Here is an 8,913-nt window from a genome sequence, read left to right as displayed (position 1 = left end):
CCCTGGAGACGGGCCTAGGCCACAACCGGCACCGGGCTGGGGTTGGCACGCACGAGGGGCGGGGGCAGCGAGACACGCCCCGCAGGGCTTCCGCACTGACACGCCCCTCGGATGAGGGGAGTCACTCCGAATTAGCGCCCCCTCCTAGGCACATTTGACACGCACGACAGATAAGGGGGGAGTCACCCCGAATCAGCCCTCCTCCGCACTAGGACTTCTGCACTGACTGTCCCACAAATGAGGGGGCGTCACCCCGAATCAGAGCCCACCTATCCACACAGGGCATTGCCCCGCAGATGTGGGGGGTCAGCCAGAATCAACATCCCCCAATCATTATGTAACCCAAACATCAGCATTGCCAGCCCCAAGCCTTCAAAAAGCAAGGGATATGCTACATAATACCTTTGGGGTTCTGTTTATTTGCCTCCTGGCTTTCAAGCCCTCAGGGGATTCTGTCTTTGGGCCTTTCTCTGCAGCCATGAGGCCTAGAAACTTACTGTCTTTTTTTATTTACTTGACAGCCAAGAGTTGCACCTAATCACGGGATTCCAGGAGCTGGGACTTTAAGAAAAATGCCAAATATCATGAGACTCGAGATAAGATTGTGAGAATTGGGGAACGCTGCCTCCAAGTGAGGGAGAGTCACTCAAAGAAACACGCCAATGAGGGAGTCATCCCCAAAATGAAGAGTGCACCCCAAAACAATCACTCAAATGAGGGGAGACCCTGCAAAATGAGAACAGGTATCCCCCTGAAAACAGAGGGGTGCTACCCTGAGAATTGTCCCCCACCAAAAAAATTGCATCTTGTGCCCTCAGTGAAGCTGTCCTGTCTGCCCTAAATGAAGGAAAGCTCCATATAAATGAAGTGGAGTCTACTCCCCCAAAAGAAGCTGAGTTTCTCCCTTACACTGGTGAGACTCAGAAGCACTGTAAAATGTTGCATGGAAACACACACTCACAGCCAAAACTTGCATTATAAAAGGGGTGCTGCTTAAAAGTATCTCATTCTTATAATTCCCCAGCTGAAAAAAATTCCCCCATACACACATGGCCCGGAAAAGCTTGACAATCAGCATTCCAGACACTTCCTCTTCTACCTCAGATGTTTTCCCATTCATATTCAGTCACTCCTTCAGCATTTCCATACCCTGGGGGCTCTGTGTGTGGGGTGTCCTAGGGCTGCCTGCACCAGCCCACCCCTGTACAGGCACAATTTTCCAGGACCTGTTCTGCCCCCTATGCGCCCCCATATACAATCAGAGGAGCGTAAAGGGGGTCACAGTTAAGAACCTCACAGTGGTTGGACTAGTGCATCCATTGGTAATAATAGCTAAGATTTTTTTTTTGCATATTCTAAAGACTGATCTTGTTTTCCAAGGAAATTCTTGACTATACAATTAAGTAACAAGAGATGTTGTCATGGAAGTGCAGGAGAATGAACAAACACCAGAAACATGTCTATAGTTTCTTTTAAAAATTAAACATTTATTAAGAAAATAAAAGTTTTTAACTTCATGACATTTCTTCCTGGCTCATGGAGAAGAACAGTTTAAAACTGTGTCTGTGAGGAGTTGGGATCAATTCTACTAAGAATCATATTTTAAATTGTTGAACTCAGCAGGAGAGAGACACTAATGGGACTTTCAGCACACAGGACATGATAAAAAGGCTGACCAGAACTCCCCAAGTTCTAAAGAGGACTTTTGAAATATTGTCCCTTTTAAGTCAGGTTGATTATGAGCTAGTAATGCATTTCTAACACCTCCTGTAGCAGTAGCAAGCATACCAAAGCCTCCTTTCATTTGTAGATGTAGGATTAAGGATTTTCATTACATTACCAAAGAGAGAGAATGTTCCCCAGAGGGAGAATTCAAAGGACTCTAGGAACTCTCATAGATTCAAATAAAGAATGAAGTCACCCAAAACCCATTCTTACTTTTGCTGTTTAGGGTACAGACAAATTCACCTGTCAATACTTCAGGGTAAAATATTAAACATATGGGGCCAGATTCTTATTACACCAGAGTAAATTCAGATAATGGAATCTACTTCCATGATAACTTACTTTGCATTTACACTGATGTCAATGTTCACATCATGTCTATAGCGCAGATTAGAACCTTACAAATACATAACATAAAATAAACACATAATGCTGAGCTGAGAATCAGAGACCAGATTCTGCCACCTTTATTGCTACTCATGAATAAATGTGTAGAATTGGGGTTGTCTGTTTATATTTGTCTGTAAGTTTTTGATTTGGTGCATGCAATGTCCTTTGACTGAATATTTGGTAAGGGAATATATTTTAATTGCAGCAAAAAAGTGAAGCAAAGTGAAATGGACCAGATGAAAGAATGGGGAATAACATGGCTGAAAATATATGGCTCTGCAAGCTGCGTAAATGCAAGAAAACTATGGATGCTGACTCTGCAATAAAATGACCCTTTCAGCAGATAGGCAGTTTGTTGCAGAACCCTGAGGGCTTGTCTACATGAGGAAACTGGCTGGCAGAACTATAGTGGCATAATTATAATGCAGTAGCTATGCCAGTATAACTCCTCATGTGGACACACTATTCTGGAATAAAGTGATTTTGCTCCAGAACAGTGTCTACATGGAGGGGAGGGGCGATATCAACGTTGCTATAGCGATATAATTATACCACTATAGTGCTGCTGGTCAATTTCCCTGTATAGTCAAGCCAAAAGAATAAAAAACCCAACAACTTTGGGTAAAATTCACAGAGGACCTATCCAAGGGCCTATACATCCTATTTTGCAGGCATAGACTTGGGCTGGGCTCTGTGGCTGCTTCTAAAGGGTGGAATTCACTCCTGTGCAAGCTACAGAAATGCCAGGAAGGAGGAGAATAACTAATAGAAATGAGCTTCATTCCTTTAACCTTCCACTACTTCTGAAACTCCTCATACAACCAGCTCAGGTGTGTCCATGATGGTGTGATGGTGGTGAGTTTTAAAAAAACCCACCCAAACAGCAACAAAAACACACAAAACCCTCATGTATTTGTGAATCTAATCCCCACTGTGTTAGGGTTAATAGGGATAGCGATTCTCAGGCCTTGTCTACACTACAAAACTATTTCGAATCTACTTAAGTCGAATTTGTGGATTCGACCTTATGAAGTCGAATTTGTGTATCCACAGTAAATACACTAATTCGAATTTCTGAGTCCACAGTAACGGGGCTGGCATCGACTTTGGAAGCGGTGCACTGTGGGAAGCTATCCCACAGTTCCCGCAGTCCCCGCTGCCCATTGGAATGCTGGGTAGAGCTCCCAATGCCTCCTGGGGGAAAAATGTGTCGAGGGTGCTTTTGGGTAACTGTTGTCATTGAACCGTCAATCACGCCCTCCCTCCCTGAAAGCTCCGGCGGGAAATCTGTTCGCGCCCTTCTCTGGTCGGTTACAGCGCGGACGCCACAGCACTGCGAGCATGGAGCCCGCTGCAATCATCGCTGCACTTATGGCCGTTGTCAACTCCTCGCACCTTATCGTCCACCTCTTCCACAGTCAGCTGCTGAGAAATCGGGCGAGGAGGCTCCGGCAGCGCGGTGAGGACAGGAATTCACAGAGTGGCGCAGACCTCTCACAAAGCAGGGTACGCCGCGCCGTGGAGATCATGGTGGCAATGGGTCAAGTTCATGGTGTGGAACGGCGATTCTGGGCCCGGGAAACAAGCACGGACTGGTGGGACCGCATAGTGCTGCAGGTCTGGGATGAATCACAGTGGCTGCGAAACTTCAGGATGCGTAAGGGCACTTTCCTTGAACTCTGTGACTTGCTGTCCCCTGCCCTGAAGCGCCAGGACACCCGGATGCGAGCAGCCCTGAGTGTGCAGAAGCGAGTGGCCATAGCCCTCTGGAAACTTGCAACGCTAGACAGCTACCGGTCAGTAGCGAACCACTTTGGCGTGGGCAAATCTACCGTGGGGGTTGCTGTGATTGAAGTAGTCCACGCAATCGTTGAGCAACTTCTCTCAAAGGTAGTGACTCTCGGAAATGTCCAGGACATCATAGATGGCTTCGCCGCGATGGGATTCCCAAACTGCGGTGGGGCTATAGATGGGACTCACATCCCTATCCTGGCACCAGCCCACCAGGCCAGCGAGTACATTAACCGAAAGGGCTACTTTTCAATGGTGCTGCAAGCACTGGTAGACCATAGGGGACGTTTTACCAACATCTTCGTTGGGTGGGCGGGCAAGGTTCATGACGCGCATGTGTTCAGGAACTCTGGTCTGTTTAGACGCCTCCAGGCAGGTACTTTCTTCCCGGACCACAAACTAACGGTTGGGGATGTGCAGATGCCTACAGTGATCCTCGGGGACCCAGCCTACCCGCTAATGCCCTGGCTCATGAAGCCCTATACAGGCGCCTTGGACAGAGAGAAGGAACTCTTCAACTACCGGCTGAGCAAGTGCAGAATGGTGGTGGAGTGTGCTTTCGGACGTCTCAAGGGCAGGGGAGATGGCGGAGCTTACTGACTCGCTCGGACATCAGCGAAAAGAATATCCCCGTAGTTATTGCTGCTTGCTGTGTGCTACACAATCTCTGTGAGAGCAAGGGCGAGACCTTTTTGTCCGGATGGGAGGTTGAGGCAAATCGCCTGGCTGCAGTTTACGCTCAGCCAGACACCCGTGCCGAGAGAATATCCCAGCGGGAAGCGCTGTGTATCCGGGAGGCTTTGAAAGCAAGTTTCCTCGGAGAGCAGGGTAACCTATGACTCTCCACTTGCTTTCAAGAGAAACTGACCCTGGGCCTGTGTCTGTATGTGTCAATTTCGATCTGCGGTTACATACCCCGTTCTCCAAGTTTCCCCCACTTCCAAAGCACGTTTTAAAGCAAATTAATTGTTACACTCATTATTAATAAATCTTTGTTTTACTTTGCATTTCTGTTCAGGTGTTGAAACATGGACGCATACTGTGCTGGGCACGGTGTGCACTGATGTACAGACCGCTTGTTCCATAGAGGAATGACATCCTCCTGCTCCTACATAGGTCTCTGGGGTGGGGGACGGTTGCAAGTGGTTGTGCATGAAGGGGAGGGATTGCAGGAAGGGGCGAGTGGTGCCTTCTTTGGATAGGGGTTTGGATGACGGCAGTGGGCTGCGGGTTTGGGCGTAGGAAGGGGTGAGGGGTGTGGGGGAAGGGTGAGTATCTGTCCGTGGATGAGGGCTCTTGTTGGGGCTCAGGGCAGCGGAGAGGCTCGTTGCTACAGTGGAAGTGCATGGTAAGGGCAGCGTGCCTTAACATTAAGGGGGTGGCAGGCGCTAGGACCCTGGACAAGCATACACATCACAGAATGACCCGGGGCAGCATACACCACACAGAGTGACCCTGGTGCCTACTGACTGCAGTGTGTGTGTGCCCTGCAGTTGATCATGGCCCCAAGTCTGTACCCTGGTAATGTAGGCTATACCGTGCAATTATAAATCCCCTCCCCCCCCCATACACAAAAAAATCCTCTGACACGAAAGACGTGACCGAAACAGTGAATAACAGCAAACAGCTTTTAATAATCTAATACACAGTGGGGGGATGAAACTTGGATTTGGGACTGGGTGAGCCTGTAAGGGAAGCACTTCTACAAATGTATAGCGTGAGAGGTGTGTGGTACATTAGCGCTATGCAGTGGTGCAGTGACAGTTCTCACGGCCCCTACCACCCCTCCGTCTTGTACTTTTGGGTGAGGGGGGGGCAGGACTTCTTGGCGGGGGAAGGCGGTTGCAGATACACTGCAGGGGGGCTCTGTCCTCCTGCCTGCGGTCCTGCAGAACATCAACAAGGCGCCGGAGCGTGTCCGTTTGCTCCCTCATTAGCCCAAGCAGCGTTTGAGTCGCCTGCTGGTCTTCCTGCCGCCACCTGTCCTCCCGTTCGATGTGTGTGCGATGCTGTTGACATAGGGTCTCCCTCCACTGTCTCTGCTCTGCCGCCTCGGCTCTGGAGCAGGCCATCAGTTCCGCGAACATCTCGTCCCTAGTCTTTTTCTTTCGCCGCCTAATCTGCGCCAGCCTCTGCGAGGGGGATGCCGGGGCAGTCCGGGAAAGAGCCGAAGCTGTGTGATGGGAAAAGTAACTGATTTCCTTGAACAGATACATGTTTGCAAACAGTGAACACAGTCTAGTCAGTTTCTCTGAACAAGACCATACAGGGCAACAAGTCTCACGAGATCTCAGGACAAGTTCGAGATTTCGGAATACGCTCTCATTGGCTGCGGCATTGCACAGGAGAGCGGACAAGTGGGGAGAGACAGCTGAATCCGTCTAGCAGACAGTCCTGGTAAGCCTTTCAGTACATTCTGCTTATCAGTTAATGGATAGCTGTGCCCTCCCGCTAAAGGCAATCTGGAAATCATATACTCTGACCCTTTTCCAGCCACTCCCGCCAGTGCACGGGAAAGATCAATGTATGCTTTTCCTATGTGGCCTACAACACGTGGCTGTTAAGCGAGGGTCATTGTTATGCAAAGTAAAAGTCAACCATTCACAACAGTAACAATACACTAATTGCCCTAATTAGATGCAGCATTTCATGAACGAGATCACCCTGATGCGGGTCCCTCGGAGTCACAAAGAGCGGATGCTAAGGGAAGCCCTGCAGAGACCAGGACCATATGCGGCCATGCTTGTGGAGGCGATGATTCCCATGTACATAAGGATGTCCTGGCGCGGAAGAGTGTGCTTCCACGGAGCACCCAACAAGGCACCTCTCCCCAGGAACCTCCTGCGGAGGCTTTTCGAGGACCTAAATGAGACCTTTCTTGAATTGTCCCTGGAGGATTATTGTTCAATCCCTATATGTGTGGACCTACTTTTCATATAGTTTTTCATTGAAAATTTTATATATAGTATTTCTATTTTTTTATACCTGTTTTATAAAAAATAAATGTTTACATGTTTATAGCACTTACCGCCTGATCCTTCCCCTGATTCAGAGTCCGGGTTAACGGCCGGGGAGGGTTGGTAGGGGATCTCTGTGAGGGTGATGAAGAGATCCTGGCTGTCAGGGAAAGCGGTATTGTGTTCGCTGTCGCCTGCGCCGTCCTCCACAGACCCTTCCTCATCTTCCCCATCGGCGAACATCGAGGAGGAACTGTCCAGGTTCACTATGCCATCCACTGAGTCCACGGTCACTGGTGGGGCAGTGGTGGCAGACCCACCGAGAATGGCATGCAGTGCCTCGTAGAAGCGGCATGTCTGGGGCAGGGCTCCGGAGCGTCCGTTTGCCGCTCTGACTTTTTGGTAGCCTTGTCTCAGGTCCTTGATTTTCACGCGGCACTGCATTGCATCCCGGCTGTATCCTTTCTCTATCATTGCTTTGGAGACCTTCTCGAAGGTCTTTGCATTCCGCTTGCTGGAGCGCAGCTCCGACAGCACAGACTCCTCGCCCCACACAGCGATCAGATCCAGGACTTCCCGGTCTGTCCATGCTGGGGACCTCTTTCTATTCTTGGATTGCCCGGACTCCTCTGCTGGAGAGCTCTGCATCGTTGCAGGTGCTGCGGACCTCGCCCCGATGTCCAGCCAGGACGTCAGATTCAAAGTGCCCAGACAGGAAAAGGAATTCAAATTTTCCCGGGTCATTTCCTGTGTGGCTGGTCAGAGAATCCAAGCTCCGACTGCTGTCCAGAGCGTCAACAGAGTGGTGCACTGTGGGATAGCTCCCGGAGCTACTAAGTTCGATTTGCATCCACACCTAGCCTAATTCGAGCTAGCCATGTCGAATTTAGCGTTACTCCACCTGTCGGGGTGGAGTACCGAATTCGAACTAAAGAGCCCTCTAGTTCGAATTAAATGGCTTCCTGGTGTGGACGGTTGTGCGGTTAGTTCGAATTAACGCTGCTAAATTCGAATTAAAGTCCTAGTGTAGACCAGGCCTCAGTCCAGTCACAAATTCATTGTGCATATTTGAAAGTGTTCTTTACACGATTATTATTATTTGTTATCATAAAGACTCGGTGCTCTAATCCTGGACCAGGACCCCATTGTAGTAGGTGGTGTACAAACAGAACAGACAGTCCCTGCCCCAAAGAGTTTACAATCTAAGCATAAGACAGGAAATAACAGATGGATACAGATGGACCAACAAGCAGTACAAGGAAACAATAAGACAATATTGGCCAGTGTGATAGGCAGGGGTCTCAGCACACCAGGTGCCTTACCCCTGTTAATTTTTTTGTAGGCTGTTTGTTGGCAAGGAAGATAATGAGTTAGTTTTGCAGATGTTTACAGGGAGTTTACAGGGAGTTGTGCAAGCATGAGGGGCAGCGTAGGAAAAACCATGAAAGTGGACAGTGGAGACCGGCATTATGGGCCGACTGGAGGTTAAACATTTTTCAACACTGAAGTTTCGCCATCACCGAAACAGAAATGAGCAAAAGTTCTTGGGATGTCAGATACTTTTTTGCATTTGGCTAGATCTGTATTTTGAGAACAAATTTCCATATGGCCCTTTTTGCTATATATTAGTTGCTTGTAGCTGCTGTACCTTAAATATCCAACAGGCCAAATTCAGAGATAACATAAATGCTGGTCTCACCCCTTGATTTATCCTTTACTTTCCTGTTAATTGTTTCACCTGCTACTCACTTCTTTGCCACCCCTTAGCAGTCTATGTTCCTTTACATCTACTTACAGAATTGTAACTTACGCCACTCTTTATGTCATCTTTTAATTTGATCCAAAGAATTGTCTGACTCTATTTTTATTGTATATCCAATGCAACAAAATGAGATTGTTTCAATAGTGGAGTCTAAATTCATCAGAATCTCCTAGTTGCTGCTAACGAGGAATTTAAATTGGTGATGTTTAAGGTATTTTAGAGTGCATTTTATTCAGAAGAAGAATTGTTAAATGTGTGAGACTGAAAGAGATGGATTACAGGAAAATT

The sequence above is a fragment of the Mauremys mutica genome, chromosome 18 (genome assembly GCF_020497125.1).
Source record: "Mauremys mutica isolate MM-2020 ecotype Southern chromosome 18, ASM2049712v1, whole genome shotgun sequence".
Taxonomy (NCBI): Eukaryota; Metazoa; Chordata; order Testudines; family Geoemydidae; genus Mauremys; species Mauremys mutica.
Note: the sequence above shows the minus strand (reverse complement) of the source record.